We start from the raw sequence: 14,193 nt of genomic DNA on the forward strand, positions 1-14,193 counted from the left end.
AATTTAATTGTACCTGTGAAGTTCGTCACTGCTTTCAGTCCAATAGTTAGACTTGTTACTTATTGAGTTGGTTGTACTCACGCTACACCCTGCACTTTGTGTGCAGATCCAGGTATTTTCGGACACGGTTATTGCTGATTATCAGAGTTTACTGTTATTCGGAGATTATCGAGGTAGCTGCCCTAGCGTCCGCAGACCTCGACTCTCCTCCCCTATCCCTCAGTTTTTTTACTTATTCAGTTTTAGTTTCTTAGACAGTGATTCGGACTCTGTATTTGTATAGATGCTCATGTACTAAGTGACACCCTGGTTTTGGGAAACTTCAGTATTGGGTTGTGACAGTTTTATCCAGTATTTATGAAATTTTCACCTGTTTGAACCTGTTTTGATATATTTTAAATTGTTTTAAATTTTGAAGTGTTGGAAATGTCTAAGTAGTCGGCTTACCTAGTATCATGATAGGCGCCATCACGACATGTTGAGTTTTGGGTCGTGACAAGTTGGTATTAGAGCCTATGTTACATAGGTCTCATGAGTCATGAGAAGGTTTAGTAGAGTCTTACAGATCGGTACAGAGACGTCTGTACTTATGTTCGAGAGGCTGCCAAATCCTTAGGAAAACTTCACATTCTTGTATTCTTGTCGTGCGAATTTGTTGATTCCGGGAACTAAGCTTCTATTACTCTAATCTCTCACAGATGGTGAGGACACGTGATATCGGGCCAGACGGACATCCACCAGTACCACTAGCTAGGGCCACGAGAGGCTGAGGCCACAGTAGGGGCCGTGGTGCAGATCGTACAATAGCTAGAGAAGCACCTACAGATCCACCAGTTTCTCCAGCTTAGGAGTAGGTACCAGATGTGGTTGAGCCAATGGGGCCAGCTCAGGCACCAGCTGTGCCCATTTGATTCCAGGCCTTCACGAGGCTTTGGCTCATATATTGACTGTGTGCACTAGCCTTGCTCAGGCTGTTTCTGTTCAGACCACGCCAATCACTTATCAATCCGGGGAAGGTACTCAGACTCCTGCTGCCTATACTCCAGAGCAGGTGATGCAGGGCATTCAAACATTAGGGGTATTACCGGCCCAGCTGGTTGCTGGTGCTCATGTCCAGGTAGGTCCTGTTGTGAGTGATGATGAGCAGAAGAGACTAGAGAGATTTGGGAGACTCCAACCTCCATCATTCAGTAGGGCTGAGTGAGAGGATGCCCATAACTTCTTGAATAGGTGCCAGCGGATTCTCCAGTCGGTATACTACGAGAGAACCAGGCCAGTCGGTGCTGCACCACTTTCATGGCATGAGTTCTCCGTTCTCTTCTTAGAGAAGTTTGTGCCACAGACCCGTTGGGAAGAGTTGTGCAGGCAGTTTGAGGAGCTACGTCAGAATGGCCTATATATGACCCAGTATGAAATGAGATTTTTAGAGTTGGATCGTCACGCAGTTTGGTTGGTTCCCACTAAGAGGGAGAGGATTATGAGGTTCATTGATGGCCTCCACTATCAGTTGCGATTTGTTATGATTCAGGAGAGTGTATCTGGTGCTCGGTTCGATGAGGTATTTGATATTGCTCGGCGGATAAAGATAGTCCCTAGTCAGGAGTGTGAGGAGAGAGAGTCCAAGAGGCCTCGTGGTTTGGGTGGTTTCAGCGGTGTTCCTTTTTGGGGTCAGTTCCACCACAACAGGGGTCGTTCTTATAAGCACGCTCAAATGGCTCGTTCAGTTCATCGTGGTGCATCATCCATCCATGGTTCATACATTGTCTATCATGGTCAGTCATATCTCAATGATCTCCCAACTCAAAGTTCATCTCGTGTTCCATCGATTCATCGTTCATCTCTGCCAGATCCTTCTAGCAGTTACTCTGGTACCCGGGGCCCGATTCAGTCCCCACCAGCACTATCGGGGAGTTTCTTTGAGTGCATGGAGTTTGGGCATATGTGGAGACATCGTCTTCATCGCCCGGGAGGTCCAGTTCAGTAGAGGGGTCAAGCTATGACTTCTGCACCAGTTACTTCACCACCCGCCCAGCCTGCTCGGGGTGGGGCCCAGGCAGCTAGAGGTTTCTCTAGAGGAGGAGGCCGATCAGGTAGCGGTCGGGCCCAATTCTATGCTATTCCTGCCAGGCCAGATGATGTTGCTTCAGATGCAGTGATCACATGTATTATCTCAGTGTGTCACAAAGATGCTTCCACATTACTTGACCCTGGTTCTACTTATTCCTATGTATCATCTTATTTTACGTTATTTGGATATTCCCTGCGATTCCTTAGTTTCACATGTTCATGTCTCTACACCGGTGGGAGATACTATTATTGTGGACCGTGTATATCGGTCGTGTGGGGTGACTATTAGGGAATTGGATACCGAAGTTGATCTATTATTGCTTAGTATGGTTGATTTTGATTTGATCTTTTGTATGGATTGGATGTCTCAATGTCATTCTATTCTGGATTGTCACACTAAGATCGTGACGTTGGCGATGCCGGGTTGGCCAAGGATCAAGTGGAGAGGTTCTCTAGATTATGTTCGCAGTAGGGTGATTTCTTATTTCAAGGCCCAGCGGATGGTTGGAAATGGATGTTTGTCATATTTGGCCTTTGTGAGGGATGTTGGTGCTGATACCCATACTATTGATTCTATTCCGGTGGTGCGAGACTTTTCGGATGTGTTTTCCTGCAGACTTGTCGGGCATGCCACCCGACAGGGATATTGACTTTGGTATTGACTTGATGTCAGACACTCATCCCATTTCTATTCCTCCGTATCGTATGGCACCAGCTGAGTTGAAGGAATTGAAAGATCAGCTTCAGGAACTTCTTGATAAGGGGTTATTAGGCCTAGTGTGTCGTCATGGGGTGCACTGGTTCTATTTGTGAAGAATAAGGATGGTACTATGCGGATATGCATCGACTCTAGGAAGTTGAACAAATTTACAATCAAGAACAAGTATCCTTTGCCGCGTATTGATGATCTATTTGACTAGCTTTACGGAGCAAGGGTATTCTCTAAGATTGATTTGAGGTTTGGGTATCACCAGTTAAAGATTCGGGACTCAGATATTCTAAAGACGGCATTCAGAACCTGTTATAATCACTATGAATTCCTTGTGATGTCTTTTGGGCTGACTAACGCCCCACCAACATTCATGTATTTGATGAACAGTGTATTTCATCCATACCTCAACTTGTTTGTCATAGTATTCATTGATGATATCCTGGTTTACTCACGTAGCCAGGAGGAGCGTGCACAACATTTGAAGATTGTGTTGTAGCGGTTGAGAGAGGAGAAGCTTTATGCCAAGTTATCCAAGTGTGAGTTTTGGCTTAGTTTAATAGCGTTCTTGGGACAAGTGGTGTTCAATGAGGGGATTAAGGTGGATCCAAAGAAGATAGAGGCGGTTCAGAGTTGGCTCAGACCGTCCTCAACTACTGAGATTCAGATCTTTCTCGACTTGGCTGGTTATTATCGTCGCTTCATGAAGGGTTTCTCGTCTATTGTAGCGCCTTTGACCAGATTGACCCAGAAGGGTGCTCCTTTTAGGTGGGCAGATGAGTGTGAGGAGAGCTTTCAGAAGCTCAAGACTACCATGTGTAACGACCCGACTTGTCATTTTAAGAATTTACGCCCAGTTCAGTGACTTAAGGTTTTGATCAGCCTCGCAATATGTATTATGACCCGCGTGTGTGGTCGAGTTTGATTTATGGATGATTCAGAGTGATTTGGGACACTTAGTCCCTAAGACAGAAGCTTAAATCTTAGGATTTTAACCGTAGTCAAACCTGTGTGAAGACGACTACGCAATGGAGTTTCGTCGGTTACGTTAGCTCCGTTGGGTGATTTTGGACATAGGAGCGTGTCTGGAAAATTATTTGGAGGTCCGTAGTGGAATTAAGCTTAAAATGGCGAAACTCAAAATTTTGGAAAGTTTGACCGGGGGGTTGACTTTTTGATATCGGGGTCGGAATGCGATTTCGAGAGTTGGAACAGCTCTGTTATGTTATTTGGGACTTGCCTGCAAAATTTGACATCATTCCGGGTTGGTTTGATAGGTTTCGGCACGAGTTTTAGAAGTTGGAAGTTTTTGAAGTTCATAAGTTCGATTTGTGGTGCGATTTGTATTTTCGGCGTAATTTGATGTGATTTGAAACCTCGAGCGAGTCCGTGATATGTTATGGGACTGGTAGCATGATTGGGTAGGGTTCCGAGCGGCTCAGGTGTGTTTCGGACCAAATTTGGAGCTGTTTGGACTGCTGTTACTGAAGTCTGGTTTCCTTCTTCGCGAACGCGAAAAGAGTTCCGCATTCGCGAAGAGGAGTTTGAGGGGCTGATGATTTGTCCTTCGCGAACGCGAACGCGAAGAAAGAGCAGGGCAAGCCTTCGCGAAAGCGGTCCAGGCAACGCGAACGCGAAGAAGAAAAGGAAGATAGGGGCCTGGGGTCGTTTGGCCTTCGCGAATGCGAAGCTTGGAACGCGAACGCGAAGGAGTTGGCCAGCTGGTCATCGCGAATGCGACGAGGACTTCGCGAACGCGAAGAGGAAACGATGGGGCGGAAGCAGTTGGCCTTCGCAAATGCGACACTTGTCACATGAACGCGAAGAAGGATTTGAGGCAGCTGGATTTTGGCCTTCGCGAACGCGAAGGAATGGTTGCGAACGCGAAGAAGGCCTATCTAGGCAGAATTCGCGAAGGAATGGTTGCGAACGCGAAGAAGGCCTATCTACGCAGAATTAAAAGTCCCAAAAATGGGGGTTTGAGTTCATAACTCAAAAATCTAATTTGGAGCTCGGTAGGAGGCGATTTTTGGAGAGATTCTTGCGTGGGTGTTTGGGGTAAGTGATTCTCATCCAGTTTTGATTAATTTCCATGATTATGTCTTTGAATCCATCATTTAATTCGGATTTAATGGAAGAAAAATCAAGATTTTTGTAAATTCTTCCAAAAACAAAAATTTAAGATTTTGAGGTTGATTTGTTATTGGAATTCGATAAAATTGGTATGGTTGAACTCGTATCGGAATGGGTGTTCAGATTTCATGAAAATTACGTTGGGTTCCGAGAGGTAGGTCCCGCGTTGACTTTTGTTGACTTTTTGGAATAAATTTTTAAGTCGACGTATTATTATCCGGAATTATTTTTGATGAATTTTAATGAAGTTATATAATTAATTTGGATAGATTTGAACGGCTCGGAGGTCAATTCAAGCAAGAAGGCGATTTTGGAATATCGGCATAACTTCAAAGAGGTAAGTATCTTGCTTAACTTCGAGTGGGGGAAATTTCCCTTAGGCATTGAGTCTTATATGTAACTTGGATAATTGAAAATCATGTACGCGAGGTGACGAGTACGTACTTGGTTTATATGTGCAAATTTTATTGAGTTAAAGTCTTGAGCATATTGTGTAGTAAATTGGATAATTGATGGCATATATTTAATCATCCACTTGTTGTGCCTAAACCCTTGTTGTTGACTCTGTTGTTATATGACAATGCGATGTGATTGTTATTTGATTATTTATGAAATTTCGTGAATTTGCTGGCTTGATAATTGTTGGAATTTAATTTCATTTTGGATTTTCCCCTCTGCAAATAATTAATTAAATGAGCTTAAGAAGAGGTGTTTATATAATTATTGAAAATTTGATCTTTCATGAAGACTTTGCTTTATGTTGAGTAATTTCTATCTCTATTGATTATTTCTGGGTGTTGTACACATTGTGTGGATCATTTGGCTATTTGCTGTGAAATTAATTGACTTGGTTGTAGCTTTGAAATTTGGTTGTGGCCATTGGGCAAATTGTGATATGAATTGATTTTTGTTATGTTGTGATAATTTCCCGTGTAAATTGTTGTGTTGTGCGAGTTGCTATTTTGGGGAGATAAGGGTGGCATTTCACCGTTGATGTTATGTGGTTATAAGGGTGGCATTTCACTGTTGTGTTTGTTGGCTATTGATATTGTCTGGGCGGAGTGATAAGGGTGGCTATAGGAAAGATAAGGGTGGCAATAGGAGCGATAATGGTGGCTATTGATATTGTCTGGGCGGAGCGATAAGGGTGGCTATTGCCAGGGACGATATGTGATGATGCGGTTGTGGTGTTGACAATTTTCATGTGATATTGTGATGTTCTTGTGTTTATTTTTATGCCTTGTGCAACTTGCCTTGTTGTTAGTAAATTGATAATAATCCGATTTGTGTTGAAATTGGGAGCCTGTGACTATTGTCAGGCGGTTTATAAAATAAAATGTGGGCACGAGGTGCTGTGAATTGTGATATGAAATAGGGATATTGGCACGTGAATTGTCTGTGCAGTTGTGATATAAAATGTGGGCACGAGGTACTGTGATGAAATGATAATGATATTTGGCACATGAATTGTCCGTGCAATTGTGAGATGAATTGAGGGCACGAGGTATCGGGCAAATATGATAATTTAATTATGGGCACGAGGTGCCGTGAAAATATGAAAATGGACTGAGACCCGTATTTACGAAAAATATGAAAATGGGCTGAGACCCGTATTTTTGATGATTTTAAAATGAGGTGTCATGTGATGACTTTTTAATTGAAAGAATTATATTCAAAATATTTATTTGGAAGGATTTTTACTTAGAAAGTATTATATAAAAGAATTGTATTTTGAAATATATTTATTTGAGCAAATTGTATTTGAAAAGATTTATTGAAAGAATTATATTTGAAAAATAATTATTTGAGAAAATTATGTTTGAAAGAGAGTTATCTAGAAGAACTATGTGAAAGACATTTATTTGAAGGGCTTGATTTAATTGGGTGTAATTGTGCTTATTAATTGTTAAGTGATATTAATGGTATTCTTCTTGTCTGCTATGCATATCACTGGTTGTTCCATGTTGTCCTATTGTTATTTGTTTCCTATTATTTTGTATATTATACTGCATGGGTTATTAGAATAGTGAGTGTCTTGACTGTATCTCGTCTCTACTCCATTGAGGTTAGTCTTGATACTTACTGGGCACCGATGTGGTGTGTTCACTCTACACTTCTGCACGTTTTTGTGTAGAGCCAGGTATTGATGATAACGGACTTGAGCATAGTTAAAGCGGGATCATAAGGATTCAAGGTAGAGCTGCTTGGTCATCGCAGTTCCTTGGAGTCCTTTCATTTCATTGTATTGTTAACTTGTAATCAAACAGTATTGTATATTCGGTCCTCGTGATCATTCTATGTATTCAGTTAGAGTTTGTGACTCAGTACTACCAGTCTTGGGAGGTTGTATATTGTAATTATTTCCGCTGTTAGATTTAAAAAAAATGGCTTCAAAATGTAATAGAAATCGGCTTACCTAGTCTTAGAGACTAGGTGCCATCACGACGCCTGTGTTGGGACTTTGGGTCATGACACCATGACCACAACTCCAGTTCTAGTTTTGCCCTCAATGTTGGGTTCTTATACAGTGTATTGTGATGCTTCTCGGATTGGTATTGGGTGTGTTTTGATGCAGGAGGGTAGAATGATTGCTTATACTTCGCTCCAGTTGAAGCCTCATGAGAAGAACTACCATGTTCATGATTTAAAGTTGACTGCCATCGTTCATGCATTGAAGATTTGGAGGCATTATCTCTATGGTGTGTCTTATGAGGTATTTACGGATCATCGGAGTCTCAAGCACTTGTTCAAGAAAAAGATCTAAATTTGAGGCAGGGGATTTGGTTGGAGCTGCTAAAGGACTATGATATCACCATTCTGTATCATCCCGAGAAGGCCAATGTGGTAGTCGATGCTTTGAGTAGAAAGGCGGTGAGTATGGGTAGCCTTGCATTTATTCCTATTGATGAGAGACCACTTGTAGTTGATGTTCAGGCCTTGGCCAATCAGTTCGTGAGATTAGATATTTCGGAGCCAAGCCGGGTTCTAGCTTGTGTGGTTTCTCGGACTTCCTTATATGATTGCATCAGAGAGTGCCAATATGATGACCCCCATTTGCTTGTCCTTAAGGACACGGTTCAGCATGGTGATACCAAGGATTTTACTATTGGAGGTGATGAGGTATTGAGAATGAAGGACCAGATTTATGTGCCCAATGTAGATGGGTTACGAGAGTTGATTCTTGAGGAGGCCCACAGTTCACGGTATTCCATCCATCCGAGTGTCGTGAAGATGTACCAGAACTTGAGGTAGCACTATTGGTGGAGGAGGATAAAGAAGGATATAGTGGGGTTTGTATCTCGGTGCCTAAATTGTCAGCATGTGAAGTATGAGCATCAGAGACCGGGCGAATTGCTTTAGAGGCTTGAGATTTCGGAGGGGAAAATGAGAGTATCACCATGGATTTTGTAGTTGGTCTCCCACGGACTTTGAGGAAGTTTGATTCTATTTGGGTGATTGTGGATAAGTTGAACAAGTCCGCGCACTTCATTCCAATTGGGACTACTTATTCTTCGGAGCGCTTAGCTGAGATCTATATCCGCGAGATTGTTTGCCTTCATGGTGTGCCGGTGTCCATCATTTCAGATTGGGGCACGCAGTTTACATCACAGTTTTGGAGAGCAACGCAGCGAGAGTTAGGCACCCAAGTTGAGTTGAGTGCATCATTTCACCCTCAGACGAACGTACAATCCAAGCGCACTATTCTGATATTGGAGGATATGTTACGTTCTTGTATCATAGATTTCGATGGTTCTTGGGATCAGTTTCTGTCGCTTGCAGAGTTTATGTACAATAACAACTACCAATTGAGCATTCAGATGGCTCCATATGAGGCTTTGTATGAGAGACAGTATCGGTCTCCGGTGGGATGGTTTGAGCTAGGTGAGGCTAGGATATTGGGGACTGACTTGGTTCAGGATGCTTTGGACAAGGTTAAATTGATTTAGGATTGGCTTCGCACGACGCAATCTAGACAGAAGAGTTACGCCGATCGGAAGGTTCGTGATGTTGCTTACATGGTTGGGGAGAAATTACTGCTCAAGGTTTCACCTATGAAAGGTGTTATGAGGTTCGGGAAGAAGGGCAAGTTGAGCCCTCGGTATATTGGGTCATTTGAGGTGCCTCAAAGGATTGGAGATATGTCTTACAAGCTTGCCTTGCCGCCTATTCTGTCGAGTGTTCATCCAGTGTTTCATGTTTCTATGCTCCGGAAGTATGTCGGTGATCCGTCTCATGTTTTGGATTTCAACACAGTTCAGTGGGAAGGGAATTTGACTTATGATGTAAAGCCGGTGGCCATTTTGAATTAGCAGGTTCGGAAGTTGAGGTAAAAGAACATAGTTTCAGTGAAGGTGTAGTGGAGAGGTCAGCCAGTTGAGGTGGCTAATTGGGAGACCAAGCGGGAGATGCGGAGTAGATATCCACGCCTATTTGAGTTGGTCGGAAATTTTGAGTGTTGTATCCCCGTTCCCCCATTTACTGCTCATTTTATGCTTATTAGTTTCTATGTGACTTACCGAGGTAGTTGGTTCGGTTCCGGGAATGTTTCAGAATGAGTTGAGATACTTAGCCTCAAGGTCGAAAGCTTAAGTTAAAAATATTGACCGGATGTTGACTTGTGTGTAAATGTCTCCATAATGGAGTTTTAATAATTCTGATAGCTCTGTTGGGTGATTTTCGACTTAGGAGTGTGTCCGAATAGTGATTTGGAGGTCCTTAGTTGATTTAGGCTGGAAATGGCGAAAGTCGGACACGATTTTATAGGTTTCGGCATCGATTGTAGAAGTTGGAATTCTTTAGTTTTCATTAGGCTTGAATTGAGGTGTGATTCATGTTTTCCATATTGTTTGATGTGATTTGAGGGCTCGACTAAGTTCGTATCATGTGTTAGGACTTGTTGGTATGTTTATTGAGGTCCCGGGGGCCTCGGGTGAAGTTCAGATGGTTAAAGAATCAAAGTTTGGAATTGAAGCACTGCAGAAGTGCACCAAATTTGGTGCGATCGCACTTGCGGAGTTTTGGTCGCAGGTGCATGGCCGCTGAAGTGAAAGGATTGGTCGCATATGCGGTTGGGCGAAGCTAGGCAGTGGTCACAGGTTCTAGGGTTTGTCCGTTCCTGTGTGGTCTCAGATGCGGAGAGGGGTCGCAGGTGCGAGTTCTGGAAAGGTAGCATGGGGGCGCAGGCACAGAATGTTATCCGTAGGTGCGGATGCGCATCTGCATATGGAATATCGCAACTGCTGAAGTGGCCTGGATTCATTTGATCACAGAAGGGATGGAATATCCGCAAAAGCGGAACCACAGGTGCTGTCAAATTGAGCGCAGGTGCGAAAGCACTGGCAATGTTTAAATTCAAAGGGTTCCGAGGTTTTAATCATTTTTGGACATTGCAAGCTCAGGCTAAGGCGATTTCTTAGAGGGATTTCAAGGGGTTTCTTGAGGTAAGTCACTTGTGATCATTTTTATTTAATAATCTTGTTTCCCTATTAGATTTCCCACCTAGTTTGTGTGTTTTGAGGTGGAATTCGGGAGTTTGAGATTAGGAATTTGGAGAGTTTAATTTGGGAATTTGGGTGGTGATTTGGTAAATTTGGTATGGTTGGACTTGTGGTTGAATTGGCTTACGGATTTTGTGACTTTTATCGGATTCCGAGACGTGGGCCCGGGAGTCGACTTTTGAGTTGACCTTTTGACGTTTGATTAAGAACTTTGTATTTTCTTATGGAATTGATTCCTTTATCTCGGGTTGATTGAATCGAATTGTTTGCGGCTAGATTCAAGGCATCCAGAGGCCGATTCGCCAGGAAAGGGCTTATTGGAGTAGAGATTTGCATGGTTTGAGGTAAGTAATACTTCTAAACTTGGTTCTGAGGGTATGAAACCCCGAATTATGTGTTATGTGATTGGTGTTGAGGTGACGCACATGCTAGGTGACGGGCGTGTGGGCGTGCACCGTACAAATTGTGACTTGGTCAATTCCATGGAACTTTATAGTTGAATAACCTTATCGTTACCCGTATATTCTCCATGTGTTAGGGAAATTGAGCTGCAAGTCATGTTAGAAATCATGCTTAGGCTACATGTTGGTACTGTTGGGACCCGTAGAGGTCGCATTACATGTTGAATTACTTGCTTAATTTGAAATCATACACTCAGACATAGCTATTATTTGCATATCATATCTTAGTATTTATTGCCATTTATTTATACATTATATCATCATTGGTTGGGCTGATTATCATGATTCTTGAGAGCCCGAGAAACTGGAGAGATTGATGACTGAGTGAGGTTGAGGGCCTGATTGTGAGGATATTTATGGGATCAGGCTGCACGCCGCAACATGTGTTATTGATTCATGCCATTATTGGCTTATTATAGCACTTGGGCTGGATTTGCCCATCCGGAGTCTGCACACCTACAGTGAGCGCAGGTACCTAACGAGTGCGAGTGCCGAGCGATTGGGAGGATTGGGTGCGAGTGCCGAGCGATTGGGAGGATTGGGTGACTGTGAGGATGGAGTGACTGTGAGGAGTGAGTGAATGGGAGGACTAACTGATTGATACTCTGAGAGTATGCATATGATTTCATCACTATTTTGTACTTCGGTTAACATACATAAATGAAGTGGAGATATCGAGATGTACCATATCTTGTTTCAATTGAATGTGACATATTTTACCTGTTTGGGCTTTAACTGTTTAACTTGGAAGCATGCCTACATTTTTGTACTATAATTTGGTAATTCAATTGTACCTGTAAAGCTCGTCACTACTTTCAGCCCAATAGTTAGACTTGTTACTTATTGAGTTAGTTGTACTCATGCTACACCCTGCACTTTGTGTGCAGATCCAGGTGTTTTCGGACATAGTGGTTGCTGATTATCAGAGTTTACCGTCATTTGAAAATTATCAAGGTAGTTGCCCTGGCATCCGCAGACCTTGACTCTCCTCCCCTATCCCTCAATGTTTATTACTTATGTAGTTTCAGTTTCTTAGACAGTGATTCAGACTCTGTATTTGTATAGATGCTCATGTACTTAGTGACACTCTAGTTTTGGAAAACTTCAGTATTGGGTTGTGATGGTTTTATCCAGCATTTATGAGATTTTCACTTGTTTGAACATGTTTTGATATATTTTAAATTGTTTTAAATTTGGAAGTATTGGAAATTTCTAAGTAGTCAGCTTGCCTAGTATCATGATAGGCGCCATCACGACAGGTTGAGTTTTGGGTCGTGACAAGTTCTTTCTCTCCAAGAATCACATGCAAAGATCTCCTTCTATATTTTTAAGCGTGATTAGCAATATTAGATGCAAGACAAAAAGAAAAATTCATGGATGAGGTAGCTAATAAGGTAATGAAATACAAAAAAACTATAAGATTCCAAAACTCTAAGCAAAAAAGAAGATTTTTCAATGGATATGGTTATAATTCATTGAAAACATATAGATGAGTTAATATACAAAATTTGAGGAAGATTGGAGGTAATTTGAACTGATTTGGCATCAAAATTCGTAGTTAAAATCGAGTTCAAAAAATTCTTTTGCGACATATGTATCAAACGTGTATCACATATGTATCTCACACACAGGTATACATGAATATACATGTAATACATGTTTGATGCATATGTGATACACAAATAATACACAATGTGATAAAAACTCCACCAAATCATCCCAAAAATTGGGATTCAAGCTCCTTAAGATGTACCCAATCTATTCTAATAATACTCATTCAAAAGAAAGTAAAGAATTGACATTTGTTTTGGCTACAAATAAACTAATTGGCTAATATGGATAATAGTTGGCTAATATTAGTAATATTTTATGAATTGGCCAATTTTTGCAATGAGCTACTTAAAAATGAACATAGTTGATAGTTTCCCTATATTTACCCAATTCGAAATTGATCTCTTTTTAACTTAAAATTATTTTATTATGCTTCCATAATAATAACTTACAATAAAATATATTATATTATTTTGTAAATATAACAATTAGTTTATTAGAATGTATTTATAATTTTGTATAAACGTGTTAAAAAATTATGTAAATAACAAGATGACTAAGAGATGGCACTTCTTCTAAAAAACGTATGCTCTTTCTCTCTAGCTTCCATGCCCTCAGCGCACGTTAGTTAAACGTACGCCTATCCACCGTAGTTATGGCTAGGGGAAGAGGTCGAGCTCATGGATGACTTAGGTTGCAACCTTTGGCTACTATAGGTAAAGCAGCTGAAGCTCATACGCAATCGGAAAAATCAACGTTGGCACAACCGGCTACTACTCATGTTCCATTGCTTGAGTCAAATTTGAAGCAGAAACAAATGGAATCGAGTGTGCAACACACTGCTAAGAGACTGGACATGAGTACTAATCTATATCTAAGTGGGCGAAAGGAGGATTCAACACTGAAGTCAACAGATCAGACGAGTACAAGTAAGGGCATCCCAGATCTGGAACCAACGATTTAGAACAAGGAGAAGTCAATTGCATGGACCTTCCTCTTTGCAGCTAATCGTAGCTCAGAAAATGGTTTAAAATTAGACTACAATCCTCCTGCAATTGTTGAGGGGAAAGTTGTAGTTCAGCTGGAAAAGGATGATGTTGATAGAGAAATCCAAAAATGGAAGAGTGCACTGATTGTGTAGGTAATTGGAGAGACACTGGGGTATAACTATATGCATAGATTTGTGAAACCGAGCTGGAATCGAGTGGCTGAAGTAGAGGTATTTTACCATGATGAAAGGTATTACGTTATCAAATTTCAGTCTACAAGTGACATGCAGGAAATATTATATTCTGGGCCTTATACAATCAATAATAAACCGATGATATTGAAGCCATGGACTGTAAATTTTGATTTCACAAAAGAATTCATGCAGGAAATTCCCCCGTGGGTGGTATTTCCAAACCTACCATGGGTTGCTGGGGAGGAAGATCATTGAGTAGGATTGCTAGTGCAATAGGAAAACTAATGTATATTGATGAGTGTACCTCTAAATAGAAAAGGATTTCCTATGCTCGCATTCTCATTGAAATAAATGTTACAAGGCCACTTCCTACTAGTGTCTTAGTGTGGGAACCATATGGGAGACAATTTGAGCAAACGATTGAATACGACTGGAAACCAGAATTTTGTGAGGTCTACTTAAAAATAGGTCACTGCTGCAGGCAAAAAAAAGTTGAGAATCAGAACTTTATGCAGCAAAGGAAAAGAGAAGACCAAGAGAAAATGCCCAGCCAACACATACAGATGTTAGACCTCCAAAGATGATACAAGT

The sequence above is a fragment of the Nicotiana tabacum genome, chromosome 19 (genome assembly GCF_000715075.1).
Source record: "Nicotiana tabacum cultivar K326 chromosome 19, ASM71507v2, whole genome shotgun sequence".
Taxonomy (NCBI): domain Eukaryota; kingdom Viridiplantae; phylum Streptophyta; class Magnoliopsida; order Solanales; family Solanaceae; genus Nicotiana; species Nicotiana tabacum.